Genomic DNA, 23,027 nt, shown 5'->3' on the forward strand with positions numbered 1-23,027 from the left:
TGTATGGGGGAAAAGAGATGGACCAGTCTAAGATGTCACTGAGTTTATAACTTCAGTGTCTAGGAGGATGGTGAAGTTATCCCCGATGACAGAGACATTGGGAAGGGGTGGACATTTGTCAGTGGAAGACTAAAATAGTCACATTGAGTTTGAGCTCCCAGCTGGACATCCAAGAAGAAGTGTCTCCAAAAATGACCAAGATGAAGGATTGATGGAAAAAAGACATATCTTTAGTACAGAGGTAGGTGCGTGAGTCATCTATGTGAAGATAGTATTTGAAGCCATGCTTGTGGATAAAAAAAAATATCTAGAGATAGGGTCTGAAGAGGGAGTAGATCAGGGGGCCAAGAACTGAGTCTTGGGGGATACACTCACTGAAAGAGGAACAGAGCAAGAAGAGGAGCCACTAAATGAAACACTGAGGGAATGGACTGAGAGGTAGGAGAAGAGCCAGGAGAGGACAGATTCATGAAAGCTAAGCTAGAGACAGGATTTTAAGAAGCAAAGTATAGCTATTCATATATAACCTCTATACCAGTGGTTCTCAAAGCCGGTCTGCCGCTTGTTCAGGGAAAGCCCCTGGTGTGCTGGACTGGTTAGTTTACCTGCCGCGTCCGCAGGTTTGGCCGATCGCAGCTCCCAGTGGCCGCAGTTCGCCGCTCCAGGACAATGGGGGCTGCGGGAAGGGCAGCCAGTACGTCCCTTGGCCCATGCCGCTTCCTGCAGCCCCCATTGGCCTGGAGCGGTGAACCGTGGCCAGTGGGAGCTGTGATCGGCCGAACCTGCAGACGCGGCAGATAAACAAACCAGTCTGGCCCACCAGGGGCTTTCCCTGAACAAGCGGCTGACCGGCTTTGAGAACCATTGCTCTATACCATGTTAGTTATCTATGAGAAGCAACTTTTGTTTAAGGACCTGTTGATCTTATTGAGTAGTCTGTGTTTGGTTTGTACTAAAAAATGCTGTCACCTATTCATTTTTGCCACTGTTATTGTCGCTTTTTATTTTTGTGTCAGAATGAAAGTTCCACAGATTGAGTCCCTTTTAACCCACAAAACAATTGCAACAGGGTGGTAGTGGTACACATTCAGTCCTGCTGATATGTCACCTCTCACTATGCAAGAATGCAGATGAGTTTCTATGTCTGCTCAGACCTTGAAGTCTCTTTGAAGTCCAACTTAACACCGAATGGAGTTTTGGGTTTGTGAACACAAGCTGTCCACCAACAACTAGCTTGCAATAATCAATCATTTTAGTTAGGCTATTGAGCAACCATTTGGATTCTGCCATGACTGACTAAAATGTGTTTTAATTAGTTAACTAAATACATAGGCTGAAATCCTGGCCACATTGAAAGTGACAGAAATCTTGTCATTGGCTTCAAAGGGCCAGGATTTCACCCATAATTTTATACATTTTAAAACAGAAGCAGATTTAATTGTTGGTGTCATTGGGTGTACAGCCTCCATGCTGTCTCAGCTTCTAAGGGTTAAAAATAAAACTGACTGACTGCTTGAGTCTGATTGATTGGTGGCCTCACAACATCTGTGGAGATGAATGAGCTGCACTGAGGAAGGATGGCATGCCTGCCAGAGAGGCTGAGGGGCTACTGAGAGCAGAAGCCTTCAGCAACAGACTAGTGAGAAGCCACCCAGGAAATCACATCCTCTCGAAGAGAGAACCACATACTGTGACTCTGAGGAACAGTCTGCATTAGAAGTACAATAGGAGACAAGCCCGGCAAACAGGAAGGGGTGGGGAGAGATTGGTGGCAACCTCTTCATACAGGGTCTCTGGCCTGGAACTCAGAGGAGAGTTCCCTTACCAAACCCTGCAAGGGGATTCATTAAGCTTTGAAGAAACAAACTATACCTAAAGAGCCCGTGTATATAGAGTGACTGGCCTTCTGAGGGACTGGACTTTTTAACATCCTAAGAGCAGGAAAGATTTCAAATGAGATGGCTATAGGACAGAGGTCACAACAAGGAATCAAAAAGAAAGCTAGATGAAGCTTCAGAGAAGGAGAGAAACTGAGACAGAGTTGCTGTGGCTACTAGTTCCCCCATAAGGGAGCTCTGAAGATCAAAGACAACCACTGCCAGTTAGCTATTATGCTTAGTGGAAGAATTTATACATAGAAAAAATATCTGGAATATGAAAAAGCAAAGTGAATTAAAGGTTTAAGAGGAAAAACCTTAAAAATGTAATAGTTGGTATAGCTGAAGATTCCTAACCTAGTGTAATCTCAGAAATATTAACTTCCTTACAGTTTCTGTTTTGCATTCTGAGAGTTCTCTTTAATGAGTTGGGGTTCTCTTTAATTTGTTAACATTTGTATTATTTGGTATTATTTGGTATTCCTTTTTGCTAGTATAACACAAATATCCATCTCTAATAAATTTTACTCACCATGTAAAATTATATATTTGTATGTAAAAACTTGGGGTGAAACACTGGTCCCATTAAAGTCAATGGGAGATTTCTATTGAGTTCAGCAGGGCCACAATTATTATTATTATTTATGAACATTATTAGTAGCATTAACATAGCTATTGTATCGGAGTCCCTTGCCATAGATAAGAATCCTATTATGTTAGATGATGTGCAAAAGCAGAACAGAAGGATGGTCTCTGCCCCAACAAGTTTACAATCTAAGTGTAAGACCAGAGATAACAAATGGATACAATCGGGCAAGGGAGTATGAGGAAACAATGAGAAAATACTGGTTAGCATAATGGACAGTGGTCTGAGCACACCAGCAGCCTAACTAATTTCAAGTTTTTCACAGGCATCAAGGCAAAGAGATTTGAGGAAGGATCTGAAAGTGGATAATGAGGTAACTTTGTAGATGTTTATGGGAAACTACTCCCAAGCATAAAGGGCAGCACGGGAGCAAGCTGCTTGTTTGAAAATTTAACAAGTGGGCAGTGGAGGCTGGCATCATGGACCAATCAGTGGTAGGAGTTGACATCTGAGCAGTTAATGAGAGATAATAGATAGGGTAGGGATAGATCAAGAAAGGTCTTGAAAGTGAAGACAAGTAGCTTATGTTAAATGCAATAGAGAAGGGGGTGGGATGCGAAGAGAGAAGGTGACATACTCAGTATGACAGGTTAGGAAAATGATCTTTGTAACAATAATCTGAGTGGGTAGATTGCTGTTATCAAAGCCAGAGAGAAGGATGTTGCAGTAATTGAGATTTGAGATGATAAGGATCCGACTGAGAGTTTTGTCTGTGTGGGTGGATAAGAAAGGTTGTATTTTAGAGACCTAGACTGGATGTAAAGACTTAGAGAGAGAGAGATTCAAGTTGAAGTTGATGCCCAGGTTATGGGGCTGAGGGAGAGGCAGGATGGTGATTGACTAAGATTGACAGGATTCATAGAGAAGATTAAGAGCCCAGTTACAGCCATACTGAGCTTGAGCTGACTACACAACCTGGGTAAGATTATAGACAGTGTGAGATTTTCCTTTGGACAGAACGAGACAGGTGTAGTTAGTCATTGGCTGTGTGTGTGTGTGTGTGTTCCAGGTGTATGCTGTCCCAGTTCTGCACAGATAGCAGACACAGCAGACATTGATTGAACTGCCCAATAAGACCACAAGGCTTTAGTAGTGAAGGCACCTGTCCAGGTTTATTGTCAATAAAGCACAGCCCTAATGCCCTGGCTCAATGGTTACAGGTACACTAACACATGTATGCCCGTTTCAATGGACTCAGCTCAGTGAATGGCAGGACATCCATTCCCCCCTCAGCTAGCCAAAGACATGCCTCTCAGGCTCCTTTTTATACCCCAATACAAACAAATTACATATTGCCCCTCTGATGTGGTTAGTTACCCCCCTTTACCTTGTACATGTTGGTTCAATCAAAACATCTCTATCCATCACCCTGCAATCTGACCTTATCTTTAAGAGGGAGTCAGTGTGTCCTTGTAGTATCTTTGGGGAGTGTGTTTGTACCATTGGAGTATTCAGTACAACCCGTCTGAAATGTGTTTGTGTGAGTGTCCTGTGCGTCGCACCTCCCAGGAATGTGTGTGTTTTTGCAATGACAGCCCCTGTTCTTGTCAAATTCTGTGAGCTTACACCCGGGCAGAGCCTGGCTTCCACTCACAGCCTGACTTTTGCTACGTTTACTTTATATTCGTAGAGCTTGGCCACTGCTTTAGTTCAGGCCTCAGGCCTCTCTTTTTCTACTACAACAGGTCGTGAATTATCAGCATAGTCATGGCTGCTGTCTGGAAACTTACTTCAATGTCTCTGTAAAGGCTTTACTACTTCTAGAATTAAAAAATTGACTTATTTAATAACTCATTAATATCTAAAATCCAGCTAGTGGGTTGTTTGCGGCAACTGCTGCTCTCTAATTTTATTACATGTGTACTAAATCAAACAATAAAACTAATTCAGAAATTGTTGTCCATACCTGTCAGGGCTTCCTTTATATCCCCATCTGTACCTGTGTTTTACAGTTGTCCTTTGCTGTAAATTAATTTGAATTTAATTTTTATACCTTAACACTGCCTCTCCCTCTGTTCTATCTCACTCAGGTAGGTTTTTGTTTATTTTTTTTCCTTTGTTTTTTGGCTGGTAGTGTGAATTTCCAGAATGTATATTTATTTTTAACTAGCTCTTGTTGAGCAATAACCTCCAATTTATTCCTGTTTAGTTATCTCTTTATTATTGCCACCTGAGCTAACATAGATTCTGTATTTATTAAGTCAAAATGGATGTTTAAATCCTTTTGATCTCCAAGTCTGTGAATCTAGCCCTAATTCCCTTTTCAGTTACTTCAGGTTTCATTTGTGTTTGTTTTATTCGACTCATCATTTAAATGTTCTGCTGGATAATGTGAGTAGTTTTGTTGCAACACTCTCTCCACTAGTCTGTCCAAAATTCTGCTTCTAAGATAATTTTTGCTCCTTCTCCAACCACTTCATGCTATCCACTTCCATGTTTGAATCTTTTTGTTGTCTTCTCCACTCTTTCTATATTAAGTTCAAGTTTCTCAGCTTTAATTTCAAAGCTGTGCGCAACTCCAGTACTCCCTATATCTCTGTTCTTAGTACTACTTTGTCCTTCTTTGATTCCATATACTCCTCTCTATTCTAAATACTCCTTTTTTCAAGTTCTCCTACTCTTGATTCCTTTATGCTTTTCTCAACTCTCTTAAAAGAGTTTCCCATTTGTCAATTGCCAAACACCCTGCTTTTCCTCTTTAAAATTGTTCCTCAAAAATCACTTCTTTTACCAAACCTTAAACTAAGTGTGCACTCCTTGTACTGGAAGTGTCATGAAGTGTACTGTATTTGTCTCAATTCATTTATAAGCAATCTGGAAAAAGGCCCTTCCTTTTTTTTTTTTTTTTTTTGGTTGGTTGGTTGGTTGGTTGTCATTTTTTTAGAAAGCACCATGTAAAGTGAAAGTCAGCTAGAAATAATAAGCGATCAAAATAAATTTGAAGAGACAATATTTTTATTATCCTTAGAAGCCCAAATTGCGATCATCTGCGTACAAGAACATGACCATGGAGAAGCCTGTAACTTTTATTTTCTAAAAGAAAACTTTTTACAGGTTCCTTTTCTAACTTTAAAATGGCTAAATTGAGCAGATGGAAAAAGTATAATTAGTGTCTTTAAGATAATTGATTGCCATACTACACTGGTGACATCAGTCATTATGAGGTCTAATGCATGTAACTGGCAAATGTGTTTGCATCTAATACTTTATTCCAGTTGACACCCAACATGTTGCTGATGACAGCTTTTTAGCCAAGATGAATGCTCTCTGCCAGGAGCTATTACTACTTTATTGAGGTGGCCATAGATGGGTACATTATAGTAAAATTTAGAGTAAAATTTTGGTATGTTTTTACTGCTCAGATGTCTGGGTTCACTAGCCCTGAATTGCAAGACTTTGACATGCTTCAAAAATATCCTTCATGATTTGACAATATGACACTTCTTAGGTTTATGCTGTACACTGAAAGAGGCTTATTGAAAAACTGAAATGTTACAATGTACTTTGAAGCAGTGAACATAATTCATGCAAGGAGATGAAATTTTATAAATTAAATCACTGAAGAAAAGTGTTTTACTAAAAAGCTAGCACGGGACATTTTCTCCCTTGTAATAAAAAGATTACATTTTGTCATCAGTCCTGTGACAAAAGGACAGTAAAAATTAATTTTATGAATTAGTGAAGGCCATAAGGGATTTCCTAGAGACATAAAATAGTCAGTATTCCTACTACAGTGACACATTGTCAAGGCACTAATAGTGGACCATCACTGTTTGTGGACTAAATCATTATGTATTGCTGCCAGTACGTGAAGGTCTTTGGTAGTAAAGATGAAATAATTGCAGTCACAATGAAATGTGAAGATTCCATCATGGTGTTTATATTTTGGTATCTTGTTTATAATTAATTTGCACAAAAAAGCTTTCAAAGAGAAGAACTGCTTAGTTGTAATCCATTTGCTATGTTAAACAATGATGTACAGTATCCAAAAGATTATTTGTAATGTTCATTATGTATTCTATTTTATCATTAAAGGAAGAAGTTAAATTGGGCTTAATTAGTATTATTCATGGCAAATTGTTCACATGCATATATAAATGAAAACTAATACAAATATAACATTAAAGTTACAAGTTTAGGCCCTGATCTTGCAAACTCTTATGCAGACATGTAACTTTATGCATGTAAACTGTACAACTGGACTCATTGGCAGATAACATATCACAGAATTTTTGTATTAGGCTGTCAGCAGATCCAGATTTACATTTGGTTCACATCTGTAAAGTTTTCTTCATAGCTGTATCTGTTAGAAATGTTTGTTTGGGGGAAGAGGGCTTAAAGAAAGTTTAAGTTCTTCAGCACAGTTACAGGGCGAGAGGTAGAATCTATGGGAAATTCTATAGCAATGGAATCATAGAATACATGGGGGCTTGACTCCAGGTTGTTACTTCAGATCTCTTAAACATGCAACACCAATCTATACATCCTGTGTCCGTAGTCATTTGTTGCACAGACTTGTTGCTGAATGTAAATTAGCCATTGTTTCCATTTGTATACCGTCCAAAAACATGCCCATACAACTGCTCAAAAAATTCAAATTTAAAAATTTTTCAGTGAGAAAGGCCAACTTGTTAATGAATTTTGTTGTAAAAAAAAGTACCAAAAATCAAAAAATCAAAAATCAGTACCTGCAAGGTATTATACAGCGTAAAATAAGTTAAGGCCCTCTTCAAGGCACTTACAGTTGAAGCAGATATATAGGGAAGAAATGAGATGTAACACAAGAATGGGTTGGGGGGGGAATGCACTGCAGGCCCAATGCCATATATCTAGTCCTGCTGTTGCCTCAGCTCTAGGCATAGTAAGTGGAGTCAGAGGCGATGCTTGACAGGTATATGTTTCCCCTACGTGTACTTCTCCAGTTTGCTACTGGATGCCTGCCCAGCTGCCATATCTATTATTTTCCCAATAGTTTCAAAAAAATGTCCTGCAAGTCATATATGGAGGTGTGAAGACTTATGACTAGAATCTTAATGAAGAAAGCAGTTTGATATTTTTAAATACTACAAAGAGATTTAAGAGGTGTTATCTGATACAACATTTGGAATTAAGCTCAGATGTTAATGTAGTTTTCTATCCAGTCCTATATTAACTGGAAGAGGGGAGGGGAGAGCCTTTTGCTTTTGTGATTAGGTTTTATCTAGTGTGCTTTATTTAGTGTGCTTTTTAATTTTTTTAAAGGCACCTCATTATCTTTATAGGTTAGAAGCCTACATTATCCCAAGGTCTCTTTAAAGTCAAGGACTGCATGGATAGGACACATTCAGTGCATTGATTTTAGTATAGTTGCACCTGCTTACAGAAAGGCATAATCTAGTTCATCTTCATTAGAGTTCTATCATGGACCTCCTAACCATTAAAGTTTAGGTTGATGTTCTGGGGTTGTGCAGCTACATCAAGCTTCTTTTTCCTCAACTGAGTGTGCTAGATGTGCAGAATCCTGCTCTCTGAGTGGTACAGTATACATCAGTGCTTCAAGTCAGGGTTTTAGGCTGTAACTTCCACCACAGAGATTAAAGAAGACAAATGTAGCTGGATAGCTATGACACAACAGGAAGGGGAAACAAGACCTAAAAGCAATGGGAGAAGGAAAACAGAATGTGGGGAAGAGGGGAGTGAAGAGAACATAAAAACATATAAAATCATGGGCTACTAAAGGAAGTGGAGCTCATTAACTCCTTCATGGCCTTATGCATGTGCAACATATGTCAGGCAAAATATTTGTATTTATTTCCCTCATACTAGTGTTTGTCACACTGATTTTTAATCACAAATGTGGTGCTTAAGTGTGCACTGTGTCTTCGTAGTAAAGTAAATATTCTGAGCACTAGAATCAAATCTATATGGCACCTGTGAGGTTTTGCATGAGCTCTCTGAACCTTTGCATGGGAACACCTTAAATTGTATACTGGAGGTAAACAACTTCAGGTTTTCCTTTTGTTGGAAACGTAGATTTGTTCATAGATTTCATGACCCGTGCTCTCTGACTTTAATGGCAGCTTGAAATTCTACCTTTATATTCCAGGTTCTTCCCTTTAGTGCAAGGATATCACTTCAGTTAATCTGATGGGAATTTTTGTACCTCCCTACTTCACACCTTCAGAACCTGACCCAATAAGTGTAGTAGATTTGCCAGAATATGGGAAAGCAGATAAGGCATCTGTCAAGGTTTCTTCCCCACTCTGAACGCTAGGGTACAGATGTGGGGACCTGCATGAAAACCTCCTAAGATTATTTTTTACCAATTTAGGTTAAAACTTCCCCAAGTTACAAACTATTTTACCCTTTGCCCTTGGACTTTTGCTGCCACCACCAAACGTCTAACACCAGTATTATTAGGAAAGAGTTCGTTTGGAAACGTCTTTCCCCCTAAAATCCTCCCATATCTTACCCCCTTTTTTCTGGAGAAGGTTTGATAAAAATCCTCACCAATTTGCATAGGTGACCACAGACCCAAACCCTTGGATCTTAAGAACAATGAAAAAAATTAATTTAATGTTTCTTAAAAGAAGAATTTTAGTAGAAGAAAAAGTAAAAAAGAATCACCTCTGTAAAATCAGGATGGTAGATACCTTATAGGGTAATTAGATTCAAAACATAGAGAATCCCTCTAGGCAAAGCCTTAAGTTTCAAAAAGACACAAAAACAGGAATATCCATTCCATTCAGCAAAGCTTATTTTCTCGGCCCTTTAAAGAAATCATAATCTAACGCATATCTAGCTAGATTACTTACTAAGTTCTAAGACTCCATTCCTGTTCTGTCCCTGGCAAAAGCATCACTCAGACAGACCCAGACCCTTTGTTTCTCCCCCCCTCCAGCTTTGAAAGTATCTTGTCTCCTCATTGGTCATTGTGGTCAGGTACCAGGAAGGTTATCCTAGCTTCTTAACCCTTTACAGGTGAAAGGATTTTTCCTCTGGCCAGGAGGGATTTTAAAGGCGTTCACCCTTCCCTTTATATTTATGACAGCATCTCAATTCAAAAGAGACAAATAGGTCCTCCTCATTTTTTATGCTACATTAAAAGGATATGGAAACCTGTTTTCTGCATGAAAATTGATGAGAATTCAAGATCTAAGACTACTATCTCACCAAGTACATATCTCAACAGAAAGATCAGAGGAAATGCTAAGGCAGGCACCACCACTGTTGTGTTATGCCAAAGAAATCAACAAGTAATCAATTTCTTCTCTTTTGGCACCTTATTTTGGGGGGATCACTGGGCTTATAGAAGATTGTGAAGGATGCAGAGATTCTCACAATAGTCAGTGGAGAATTACGCCTTCTTTTAAAACTATATGCAATGCCTCTTTCTGTCAAAACAGAAGTGAATTGTAGAAAACTCCATGCCCTTTGTAGTGAAAATATCACTATAAATCAGTTAGCTTAAAGACCAGATTTTATATTAACCCACAATTCTAGTTTTATATCCGCTCAGTGCTTGATAGTGTGATGAGACATGAGCCTCCAAATAGCTTGTAAAGTCAGCAACTATTCATGTATGGACAAAACACTGCATACTTTGCAGGATCGATATACAATGGTGATTAGTGCCAGTACATATAAGAGCAAGGCTAAGCTCTCAATCAAATTACCACTATAATATGCTCAATCATGTATCTTTTTGTCCTTTTGTGTGGAATTCTGTCTGTCGTGTATTGATTCTAACAGGAAACAGCAGAAAGGATGGCAGCTTCTTCTCCTGCTTTTAACACAATTTTATTCTTAGTCTTTCAGTGGAATTATCTTTATTGTTAAAAAGAAGTCTACTGTTTGGTTTACATACTCTATATAATATGTACTAAAATTGTTATCCATAGTGTGACACGTTTCAGTCGGCCCTCCGAGCCTGTAGGGGGCGATGGAGAGCTATGGTCCCACTGGCAGGCCTTAGTCACACCTTTCAGGCGCTGGGGAATTAGTGGGGAAGGTGTGCTGGCCGGAGTCTGCGACGTGCCCCTCAGGCAGGGGAGCGCCGGCACGAGTCTGCAGCATACCCCTCAGGCAGGGGGGCGCCGGCACGAGTCTGTAGCGCGCCCCTCAGGCAGGGGAGCACCGGCACGAGTCTGTAGCGCGCCCCTCAGGCAGGGGAGCACCGACACGGGTTTGTAGCGCACAGTTCTGCTACCCAAGGCAGGCTGGCCGCGGTAGGGGAACTCAGGCCCACCCAACTCAAAAATCATGGAGCAGGTCCTCAAAGAATCAATCCTGAAGCACTTGCATGAGAGGAAAGTGATCAGGAACAGCCAGCATGGATTCACCAAGGGAAGGTCATGCCAGACTAATGTAATCGCCTTTTATGATGAGATTACTGGTTCTGTGGATGAAGGGAAAGCAGTGGATGTATTGTTTCTTGACTTTAGCAAAGCTTTTGACACGGTCTCCCACAGTATTCTTGTCAGCAAGTTAAGGAAGTATTGGCTGGATGAATGCACTATAAGGTGGGTAGAAAGCTGTCTAGATTGTCGGGCTCAACGGGTAGTGATCAATGGCTCCATGTCTAGTTGGCAGCCGGTATCAAGTGGAGTGCCCCAAGGGTCGGTCCTGGGGCCGGTTTTGTTCAATATCTTCATAAATGATCTGGAGGATGGTGTGGATTGCACTCTCAGCAAATTTGCGGATGATACTAAACTGGGAGGAGTGGTAGATACGCTGGAGGGGAGGGATAGGATACAGAAGGACCTAGACAAAAGGATTGGGCCAAAAGAAATCTGATGAGGTTCAATAAGGATAAGTGCAGGGTCCTGCACTTAGGATGGAAGAATCCAATGCACCGCTACAGACTAGGGACCGAATGGCTAGGCAGCAGTTCTGCGGAAAAGGACTAGGGGTGACAGTGGACGAGAAGCTGGATATGAGTCAGCAGTGTGCCCTTGTTGCCAAGAAGGTCAATGGCATTTTGGGATGTATAAGTAGGGCCATTTCCAGCAGATCGAGGGACGTGATCGTTCCCCTCAATTCGACATTGGTGAGGCCTCATCTGGAGTACTGTGTCCAGTTTTGGGCCCCACACTTCAAGAAGGATGTGGATAAATTGGAGAGAGTCCAGCGAAGGGCAACAAAAATTATTAGGGGTCTAGAACACATGACTTATGAGGAGAGGCTGAGGGAGCTGGGATTGTTTAGCCTGCAGAAGAGAAGAATGAGGGGGGATTTGATAGCTGCTTTCAACTACCTGAAAGGGGGTTCCAAAGAGGATGGCTCTAGACTGTTCTCACTGGTAGCAGATGACAGAACGAGGAGTAATGGTCTCAAGTTGCAGTGGGGGCGGTTTAGATTGGATATTAGGAAAAACTTTTTCACTAAGAGGGTGGTGAAACACTGGAATGCGTTACCTAGGGAGGTGGTAGAATCTCCTTCCTTAGAGGTTTTTAAGGTCAGGCTTGACAAAGCCCTGGCTGGGATGATTTAACTGGGAATTGGTCCTGCTTCAAGCAGGGGGTTGGACTAGATGACCTTCTGGGGTCCCTTCCAACCCTGAGATTCTATGATTCTATGATAACTCCGCTTCATTCCAGCCCAGGGCCCGGTCAGTGGCGGAAGGCGAAGGTCCTGCCATTGGGTCAGCGGGGCCATCCGCGCCTGCTGACCAAACACACCCACCCCACAGTGCAGTTCTGCCCCTGGGCTACTTCCTACCCGGTCTCTCAAGCGGGTCTCTCCGGTCCCTCCAGCTCGTCCGGGTATTCCGCTGCTGGCAGCTCCAGCTCCCCCTCTGGTTCAGACTCACGCTGGCCCGGGCTACAGCCGGGCCCCTCTGGGTACTCAGCGGCTGGCAGTCCTGGTCACCACAGGCCTTCCTCCCGGTCAGGTTCCTCCTTGCCCAGGGCCTCCCCTGGGTCAGCAGCAGGATTGCGAGGGAGCAGCCAGCAGCCGGTGTCTGTCTCCCGCCCTGGTGCTCTCTTCACTGGGCAAAGGGCCCTGCCCTTTGTACTTCCTGTCCCACCCCTCCCCTTCCGGGGATTGGCGTAAGCTTGGTATGGCCCCGCCCACTCAGGCTGAGAGAGTGGCTCTTTACCCTCTGGTTCTGAGGGGAGCCACCCTGGCTCCCTACATACCCCACTCCTCAAATCCAGCTCCCGATCTTCGGAGCTGGCATCCTCACCCTCTCCGAGGCGGGATAGGAAATCTGCATTGGCGTTGTCTCGTTCCACCCGATGGTGAATCGTGAAGGCATAGGGCTGCAGAGTAAGATACCATCGCATCAGCCTGGCATTATTGTCCTTCATCTTATTACGCCACTTCAGGGCTGCGTGGTCCGTAACCAGTATAAAGGGGGCCCCGAGGATGTAGTAGCGGAGAGCATCGACTGCCCACTTAACTGCTAGGGCCTCTTTCTCCATGACTGAGTAGTTCCGTTCTCTGGGGAACAGCTTCCGACTGAGGTAAACAATTGGGTGTTCCTCCCCGTCCACCTCCTGTGAGAGGACCGCCCCAAGCCCTACGCCTGAGGCATCAGTCTGAACAATAAAGTCATGATGAAAGTCAGGGCTGAAGAGTACTGGATCGCTACACAGCCATTCTTTGATAGTTCGAAAGGCTGTCTCGCACTCGTTGGACCAATGCACCCGGCGGGGGACTGTCCTTGGTCAAGAGCTCCATTAGCGGGGCCATAATGCTTGCGAAGTGGGGTACAAACTGCTGGTAATAACCAGCTAAGCCCAAGAATTGACGCACTTGCCTCTTCGTGGTCGGCACCGGACATTCCTGGAGTGCTTGGACTTTCCCGATGAGGGGGCGGACCTGTCCCCAGCCCAAGGTGTACCCCAGGTAAGTGGTTTCCTCCCGCCCGATTCGGCATTTTTTTGGATTGGCCGTAAGCCTGGCTGCGCGGAGGTCCCAGAGGACTGCTGCGCGGAGGTCCCGTAGGACTGCCGCTACTTGGTTAAGATGTTCCTCCCAGTTATTGCCATAGATGACCACATTGTCCAGGTAGGCCGCAGTGTACTTCGTGTGTGGTTGCAACACCCGGTCCATCAAACAATGGAAGGTTGCTGGGGCCCCATGTAGGCCGAAAGGCATCCAGGTGAAATGGTATAACACTGAAGGGGTGGCAAATGCGGTCTTCTCCTTGGACCTGGGATCCTAGGGGATCTGCCAGTACCCTTTGGTGAGATCTAAAGTGGTGATATAACAGGCCTCCCCGAGCCGGTCGAAGAGCTCATCGACGCGGGGCATCGGATAGGCGTCAAATTTTGAGATGGCATTTACCCTCCGGAAGTCAATGCAAAACCACTGGCTCCCATCTGGCTGTGGTATGAGGACGACGGGGCTCCGCCACTCGCTCTGGGAGCTCTCAATAACACCCAGATCCAACATCTCGTGGACTTCCTCCTCTACGGCCTCCCGCATTCGCCTAGGCAATGGCCGGGTTGTCTCTCGGACCACCACCCTGGGTTCCATCTGGATCACATGGTAGGTGAGCGTAGTCCGCCCGGGTTTCGTGGTGAACGTCTTGGGGAATGCCCTTACTAAGAAGAGTGCCTGTTCTTGCTGCTCGACTGTGAGTGTCTCTGCTAGCTGGGGCTCACCATTATCTGACTCCTCGGGTGGTTGGGGCCCCAATTCCGGTTCGGGGGAATATGGGGCAACTAGGAGCCCTTCCCGGTCCTGCCAGGGTTTTAAGAGGTTTACATGATAAATCTGTTTTTCCTTACGGCGACCAGGTTGCCGAATTTCGTAGGTGACCGGCCCTACCTGGCGGAGGACCTCATATGGACCCTGCCAGCAGGCAAAAAGCTTTGATTCCTCCGAGGGGAGCAGGAGGAGTACTCGGTCCCCTGGCCCAAATGATTGAGCCTGGGCGCCCTGATTGTAGTGCTACTCCTGGGCTCTTTGGGCTGTGTTTAAGTTCTCCCTTGCGAGCTCGCCCGCCCGCGCCAGCCGCCCCTGCAGTTGTAAGACGTATTGCAAGAGACCCTGTGTTGCGGACGGGTTGTGTTCCCAAGTCTCCCTCAAGAGGTCCAACACCCCGCGGGGTCGCCGCCCATAGAGGAGCTCGAATGGGGAGAACTTTGTGGATGCCTGTGGGACTTCTCGAATTGCAGTAGTAAAGGAGGGAGCTGCTGGTCCCACTGGCGGAGGTCCTGGGTGGGGAAACGCCGCAACATTCCCTTCAGGGTCCGGTTAAACCGTTTGACCAATCCGTCAGTCTGGGGATGGTAGACCGAGGTCTGCAATTTCTTAATCCCCAATAGGGCACATACCTGACGGAACAGCTTAGACGTGAAGTTGGTCCCTTGATCAGTGAATATCTCCCGTGGGATGCCCACCCTTGTGAAGATCTTCATGAGCTCCGCAGTGATAGTGCGGGCAGTGATACTTCTTAAGGGGATGGCCTCGGGGAAGCGGGTGGCGTAGTCCATCAGGACGAGGATGTATTGATGGCCCGCCTTACTTTTTGGAAAAGGCCCGACCAGGTCCATTGCTACCCGCTCAAATGGTACACCTACGACTGGTAATGGGACCAGTAGGGCCTTCCGTACCCCTGCCGGGGCTGCATGTTGGCAGTCCGGGCACGACGCACAGTAATCCTTCACCTCACGGTGGACGCTGGGCCAGAAGAACCTGGCCAGGACCCTGGCCACAGTTTTTTCCTGCCCTAAATGGCCGGCAGCCGGGATGTCATGTGCAAGCTTCAGGACAGCCCGACGATGAATGCAGGGGACCACGATTTGGGTCCAGACCTCTTGGGTCTGGGGGTCTCGGTCAAGGCGGTAAAGCCGCTCATGGTTGAGTTCAAACCTGGGCCATTGGGTGGTGCGCCGCGCCTCCACGACCTCACCGTCCACCCGGGCCAGCTGCTCATAGGTGAACCGGAGCATAGGGTCCTCCCTTTGATCCCTGCTAAAGTTCACCAGGTCAGGAGGGGGACCAGCCATTTCCAGGCCATCCTGCCCAGGGGTGGGACCTGGCTCAGCTCCAGAGTCGGAGCTCGAGTCAGGTCCTGTCTTCTTCTCAGGCGGGGCTCCCTCGAACGCCTCTTTGGTGGGTAGGGATTGGAGCACCTCGACGAAGTCTGGCCAGTCATGGCCCAGGATCACTGGATGGCCGAGGGATGACGCCACCGCCACATTCATTAACTGAGTTGCTCCGTGCACTGTGATGGGGACCCAAACCGTGGGGTACGATTTTACGTCTCCATGGATGCGCTGAATCCGTACTTCCCCAATGGTCCGCTTGGTGTCCAAGAAGACACCTGGCGGACAAGGGTCTGCCCACAGCCCGAATCAACTAGACCCACCACAGGGACCCCAGCGACTTCCATGGGAGCTATCAGTTTGGCCATGGAGGGCAGATGGGCCCGTCGCTCCCCGGCGCACACCAGGCCAAAGTTGCAGTCCATTGCAGGACAGCCCCATTGCAGATGACCATAGTCGCCACATCAGAAACAAGGTCCTACCTCTGGGCGTGAGGGCCGCGTGGGGACACCAGTGGGGCCGCAGAGTGGGCTGGGGCCCGGTGGTCGGGTTAAGCGTCCAGGGCCGGAGAGTGGTGTGGACTCGGGGCGTCGGGAAAACTCGGTCCTGCCGCCATCTGGTCATCGGGTACGGTGGGGTGCGTTGGTTTGGGAGGTGGGCCCCCTCCGTTCAAGTTTCTGTGCATTGGGTCCAGGGTTTGGGGGGCGGGCGGCAGGTCCTATCGGGGCCTCTGCCTCGAGAAAGTCCTCCATAAGCGCGACGGCCGTGCTCAGATTTTGTGGCCGGTGCCGCAACACCCAAGCCCTCCCTTGGGGTGGGAGGATGTGCACAAATTGTTCGCGGATGACCTGTTCACTCACCTCAGCTGCGGTTCGACGCTCAGGCTGGAGCCATCGGGTACCTGCGTCCTTCAGTTCCTGGGCCACGGCCTGGGGTCTGGCGCCCAGTGGGTAGACTTTTTCCCGAAACCGTCGCCGAAAAGTTTCCAGGGTAATGTCGAAGGCATCCAAGATAGCTGTTTTCACTTGAGCATAAATGCGGGCCTCATCATCTAGAAGCCCATGGTAAGCCTTCTGGGCCAGCCCCGTCAGATATGGGGCGAGGAATGTCGCCCATTAGTCAGGCGCCCAACCAGCCACTGAGGCAACCCGCTCGAAGGTCACTAGATAGGTCTCTGGGTCATCCTCAGGCCCCATCTTGGCCAGATGGATCGGTGGGGCGGGAGGAGTCGGGGTGGCTGCCCGCTCCGGTTGAGCACCACCATGGCCCGGCCACAGGGTTGCAAGCTGCTGGAAGCATTGGGTTTGTTGTTTCAACTGGAACAACACCAGGAACAACTGCTGCTGGTGGGTGCCCAGCTGCTGTACGAGTTGGTGCTGCTGCTGTTGCTGGCTCTCAGCCAGGAACTTGATAAGCCTTTCCATCTCCATCTTTCTGGTAGGGGAGCTTCAGAGGCCACCTCACACTAACCCCTTTCTGCAGGGATAGGGATCGCCTGCCCGCATTCTCCACCACTTGTGACACGTTTCAGTCGATCCTCCGAGCCCCTAGGGGGCGATGGAGAGCTATGGTCCCACTGGCAGGCCTCAGTCACACCTTTCGGGTGCTGGGGAATTAGTGGGGAAAGTGTGCCGGCCGAAGTCTGCGGCGCGCCCCTCAGGCAGGGGAGCGCTGGCACGAGTCTGTAGCGCACAGTTCTGCTATCCAAGGCAGGCTGGCCGGGGTAGGGGAACTCAGGCCCACCCAACTCCGCTGCATTTCAGCCCAGGGTCCGGTCAGTGGCGGGAGGCGAAGGTCCTGCTGCTGGGTCAGCGGGGCCATCCGCACCCGCTGACCAAACACACCCACCCCACGGTGCAGTTCTGCCCCTGGGCTACTTCCTACCCGGTCTCTCAAGCGGGTCTCTCTGGTCCCTCCAGCTCGTCTGGGTATTCCGCTGCTGGCAGCTCCAGCTCCCGCTCTGTGTCGGACTCACGCTGGCCCGGGCTACAGCCAGGCCCCTCCGGGTCCTCCGGGTACTCAGCGGCTGGCAGTGCTGGTCGCCACAGGCCTTCCTCCCGGTCAGGTTCCTCCTTGCCCAGGGCCTCCCCTGGGTCAGCAGCAGGATCGCGAGGGAGCAGCCAGCAACCGGTGTCTGTCTCCCTCCCTGGTGCTCTCCTCACTGGGCAAAGGGCCCTGCCCTTTGTACTTCCTGTACTTCCTCCCCTTCCGGGGATTGGCATAAGCTTGGTCTGGCCCCACCCACTCAGGCTGAGAGGGTGGCTCTTTACCCTCTGGTTTGGAGGGGAGCCACCCTGGCTCCCTACACATAGTTTATGACATCCTGTCCATGCTGTTTAGGAAGAATCTACCAATCCCCCTTGTGATCGTCATATTTCTTCTGTCAGATCACCAGTTGGCTATGTAGGTGTCACGGTAACAGCTGTTTGATACTACATACCAGTCATGAGATACAGGAATGCTAAGTAAATTTGATTGCACAGGTTTAAATGAGGGCAGCATTTAGACTTATATCTTCTGCAGTATGATAATTCTGCCTTGAGGAAATAAGTTGTAGACTTCGCAAGAAATTATTGCAAAATTCTGTTTTCTCATTTTTATTTTCAGTGGTTTGGTTTAAGAGCATATTTGCTGTATTTATTTTTATTTATTCTCTATTTGTTATTTTATAGACACATATCCAGAAAAACTGAAAGCTAAAGAAAGGAAAGGACAGAATACCCTCTGGATTTTCTTCCCATGTGCAGAGTATACTTACTGAAGCATTCAATCAACTCTGAGGATCAATGTATTTGTAAGTAGGTTTAACAGAATGAAATATCATTTATAAGGGGTTTTGTGAATAATTTTAAGAATGTTAATGTTCTTCTAGGCAGTCTCTCTCCTGCACATGCAAACATAAACACACATAAAGTTAAAAGAGCATCGAGAGGGCAAAAACATTTTATGACTGGATATTCCCCTAGGGAATTTACTGCACTCCAGATTGAGGAAGAGGAATAAGGGCTGAAACTCTCTTTATTTTTCTATAGGAAATGCTGAGCTCTTTAGATTTCTTCTATAGGCGGCATAAATTAGCCACTGTCTCTGGATGGTGGCACATCAAAGAAAAGCCATGAGGGAATGGGTGGAATAAAAAAAGGTGCAGCCACTAGGGGTAATGGAGGGAGACAAGCTTCCAAAAGTCTACTTCCTCAAATGTATTACTATTCTGTCTATATCTTTGTCACTGTACTTGTAGGAATAATGAATTCTCAGTCATGGACTCTTGTGCTTCCACTCTGAGTCTTTGGTTTTGTTTTGTTTTGTTTTTTTGTTTTTTTTGCACCACGGCAGGAAATCACCACTAACTGACGTGGTGAATACCTATCAAACTTGATTAGTCTCAGTCATATGCCTTTTAATTATGGGAGGGAGTGACAAAGGGCAATTTTGACAAGTTTACATGACATGTGGAGACCTTCCTGTTTGATAAACTAAACTAAATTTCTGTGAGCTCTAGAATTACAAGTGGCTAAGGTTTTTTAAAAATGTATTTTAAAACTGAATGTCACCAATGTGATTCAAGCAAAGTTGGAAAAATCATTATGCTTACAGGTGTGAATTTGATGGACATTCTGTGATGTTAGTCTGACAGTACAAATTATCTGTATTTCATTAGTTTGAGTTCAGAGATTTTGTGGTTTGGGGAGTTTATATGTGTGTGAATGGGCAGGGTTGTTGGTTTTTTGGTGTTTGCTGTTTTAATCACCATGTACAAAAAGTCATTGCCATAGATCCATTTCCACTTTGTTGATGAAAAAAATGGAAATATTGTGAACTGAATATGATTTCATGAAATATTGCAAGTACAGAGACCTTAAGGGATGCGCATTTTACCTGATTCTCTATTCCCTGCCCAGCCAAAAATTCAGCTGACATTGATCAGAAGTTTGGGCACTACAGATGCAGGATATAGTTTCAAATTTGAACTATGTAGCCTTATTGGTATATTGGAATCTTGGGGCTGATTTGAGGAATCCTGTGGCCATCTTATTTTAGCATCTATACATTCTCATGCATAATAAACATTTTGGAGCCTTAGAGGCTTACATTTCTGTGTCCCTAACAGCTTGATTTTAGTGGTCTTTGAGATGCACAAATTCTATTGAAGCTAACTGGAATCCTGCATGTGAAATGACACCGTTATCAGGACCCAAAATACATGAAAATTCAGATGGTTTTGTATGTATTGACCATTTATTTTCCCTCAAGGTCAAATAGGTCACTATATTTTTGACACTTAATTCTCTTTGTCATCTAAAAATATTTTGCATCTTATGAAAATCTTCAAATGTTTTGAAGTGATTAGGAACAGTCAACATGGATTCACCAAGGGCAAGTCATGCCTGAGTAATCTAATTGCCTTCTATGACAAGATAACTGTCTCTGTGGATGAGGGGAAAGCAGTGGACGTGTTGTTCCTTGACTTTAGCAAAGCTTTTGACACTGTCTCCCACAGTATTCTTGCCAGCAAGTTAAAGAAGTATGGGCTGGATGAATGGACTATAAGGTGGTTAGAAAGCTGGCTAGATCGTCAGGCTCAATTGGTAGTGATCAATGGCTCCATGTCTAGCTGGCAGCCGGTATCAAGTGGAGTGCCCCAGGGGTCGGTCCTGGGTCCGGTTTTGTTCAATATCTTTATAAATGATCTGGAGGATGGTGTGGATTGCACCCTCAGCAAGTTTGCAGATGACACTAAACTGGGAGGAGAGGTAGATACACTGGAGGGTAGGGATAGGATACAGAGGGCCCTAGACAAATTGGAGGATTGGGCCAAAAGAAATCTGATGAGGTTCAACAAGGACAAGTGTGGAGTCCTGCACTTAGTACGGAAGAATCCCATGGACCACTACAGACTAGGGACCGAATGGCTCGGCAGCAGTTCTGCAAAAAAGGACCTAGGGGTTACAGTGGATGAAAAGCTGGATATGAGTCAACAGTGTGCCCTTGTTGCCAAGAAGGCCAATGGCATTTTGGGATGTATATGTAGGGGCATTGCCAGCAGATTGAGGGACTTGATCGTTCCCCTCTATTCGACATTGGTGAGGCCTCATCTGGAGTACTGTGTCCAGTTTTGGGCCCCACACTACAAAAAGGATGTGGAAAAATTGGAGAGAGTCCAGCAGAGGGCAACAAAAATTATTAGGGGACTGGAACACATGACTTATGAGGAGAGGCTGAGGGAACTGGGATTGTTTAGTCTGCAGAAGAGAAGAATGGGATTTGATAGCTGCTTTGATAGCTGAAAGGGGATTTGATAGCTGCTTTCAACTACCTGAAAGGGGGTTCCAAAGAGGATGGATCTAGACTGTCCTCAATGGTAGCTGATGACAGAACAAGGAGTAATGGTCTCAAGTTGCAGTGGGGGAGCTTTAAGTTGGATATTAGGAAAAACTTTTTCATTAGGAGGGTGGTGAAACACTGGAATGCGTTACCTAGGGAGGTGGTGGAATCTCCTTCCTTAGATATTTTTAAGGTCAGGCTTGACAAAGCCCTGGCTGGGATGATTTAATTGGGGATTGGTCCTGCTTTGAGCAGGGGGTTGGACTAGATGACCTCCTGAGGTCACTTCCAACCCTGATATTCTATGATTCTATGAATATGCAGTATTATTGCAAGTAATTTTTTTCAGGATTTTTTTGCTTAAAGGTGACTTTTAAAATGGTCTGGGAATGCAGTTTGCCATCTGTTACCTTAATAGAAATTATTTAATTATTTTTTTAAAAAATTCTCTATAATCATAGGACAACATAAGTGGGTTTTTTTTTTCCTCTCTCTCTCTTTTTAGATAATTTAAAGGAGCCTGTTTTTCAGACAGTGAATGGTTCTGTGCACTTGAAGCCCATTTCAGGTTGGATACTCAGAAACTGAAGACCCCACTTATATCCATAGAACCCTACTAACCACAGAGGGGTTGCAGTAGTTGGGGCCCAGTATACTTCCTGATAAAACCCTGAAATATCTATGCACAGCAGGCTGAGCGGTGGAAGTGGTATCCTTATTAATTCTGAACTTTCCCTTGTAGGTTCAGATATATTATAACATTTTAATAAACTAGTTTTTAATCTACTTTGGGGCAAAGTGGTTCTTTAGTGGAAAACTGTTTTGTGCACAATGTAACTGAGATTCATGCAGCAAAGTACAGTTTGATTCACTTGAACATGGAAATTGGCTATTTTATGAGTCATTTGTGAATGATTACTACAGCTATATTGCACGTTATAACTTAGGAAACCTACAGCAGTTGTAGAAAAGTAATATTGAAAGAGGCTGTCCAATACATTTGTTTCTTTGACAACAAGTGATCAATTCTAATTCGTCAGATTTTAGTTTTAGTGCTATTTTCTTAGAAATCTGAAAGGATACTTATTAAGACAGTAGTGGCACTAAAATATGGCAAGTCAAATTTGATCATATCTTTTGTCAAAATAAAACCAAATCAGGAGATCAACTCATGAGTCATTGTTAAATTTAAGTGTAAGGTAGAGGAAAAATGAGAATATATTATGAATTTTTGTCAATTTGTATAATTTTTCAGTTAGGCAGTCATAAATCAAGGAATATTGTATTTTTGAGGCTCATTAAAGAGACATTGTACATCGGAATAGTGAAGCAGTCAGCATAATGAAATTATGAATGCCTAAGTATAACTATCTGTATGTAAATTATGTGAGACAGATTTGCTAATGTTACAGAGGAGAATAACAATCTATTTGACAGTTCCCTGTAGGTGCTACTTCTGGATGCAAGTGACAGATGTTAAATGTAAACCTCTTCAACAGCAATCACTTATTAGCATGCGGTGAAGGGTGGGGGGGAGGCAATATTGAATAGGATAAATAGCAGATAGTGCCATTTAAATAATTTGTTCTTGTACTGCTATATGACCATTTTTTAAAGCGATTACTTTTTTATTGACAAAACTCAGTTATATGAGGAAGCATTCTAGAATTTAATTTAGAAAAAAATGTTGCTCAAAGAATCAACAACTTTAAGAGAATTAACTGAATACTGTAGATAAAACTAGGTGAAGAAAACTGTTTATAGAATGTTTCATTGCCTTTTTTTAAGCAAACTCCCTATTTTTGTGACTGTTTCATTTGAAAGTATTCAGTGAATATTCATTAAATTTCACTATGGTAAGAGTTTTGGTAGTGTATTTGCTGGTGGTTGTTACCACTGTGTGATTGGTCAGCTTAGGCACATGGTATTGTTTGTGTCTTCTGACAGATGAGTGTTACTATAATAAAGAGGGTGTAGACATGATTCGTTAGGCCCTTAATGCTTTTGGAGAGATGTTAGGAGGATTTTTTGGAGTCAGCAGGATTAGGGAAGTTGTAGGAGATTTTAAACTTATATTATTTCTGTATCACTTAGACCAGACCTGCCCTAACACATTATTGCTAGAAAATATATGATATTATGATATTATAGACGGGGAAATCGGGAGCTTGTAATAATCAATTTCTTAAACAGAGATCA

At 44.8% G+C, this 23,027-nt stretch overlaps 1 protein-coding gene across 35 annotated transcripts in view; it reads left to right on the top strand.

The window, feature by feature from the left end:
• The window catches only part of TENM3 (teneurin transmembrane protein 3), a 2,220,601-nt gene that overhangs the window by 60,282 nt on the left and 2,137,292 nt on the right, over positions 1-23,027 (top strand). For all 35 annotated transcript variants that reach the window (XM_075127819.1, XM_075127816.1, XM_075127814.1 and 32 more), the window contains exon 2: positions 18,176-18,297. The gene's annotated coding sequence lies outside the window, so the exon portion shown is untranslated. The remainder of the gene's footprint in view (positions 1-18,175; positions 18,298-23,027) is intronic.

This window comes from Caretta caretta, chromosome 4 (genome assembly GCF_965140235.1).
Source record: "Caretta caretta isolate rCarCar2 chromosome 4, rCarCar1.hap1, whole genome shotgun sequence".
Classification (NCBI taxonomy): Eukaryota; Metazoa; Chordata; order Testudines; family Cheloniidae; genus Caretta; species Caretta caretta.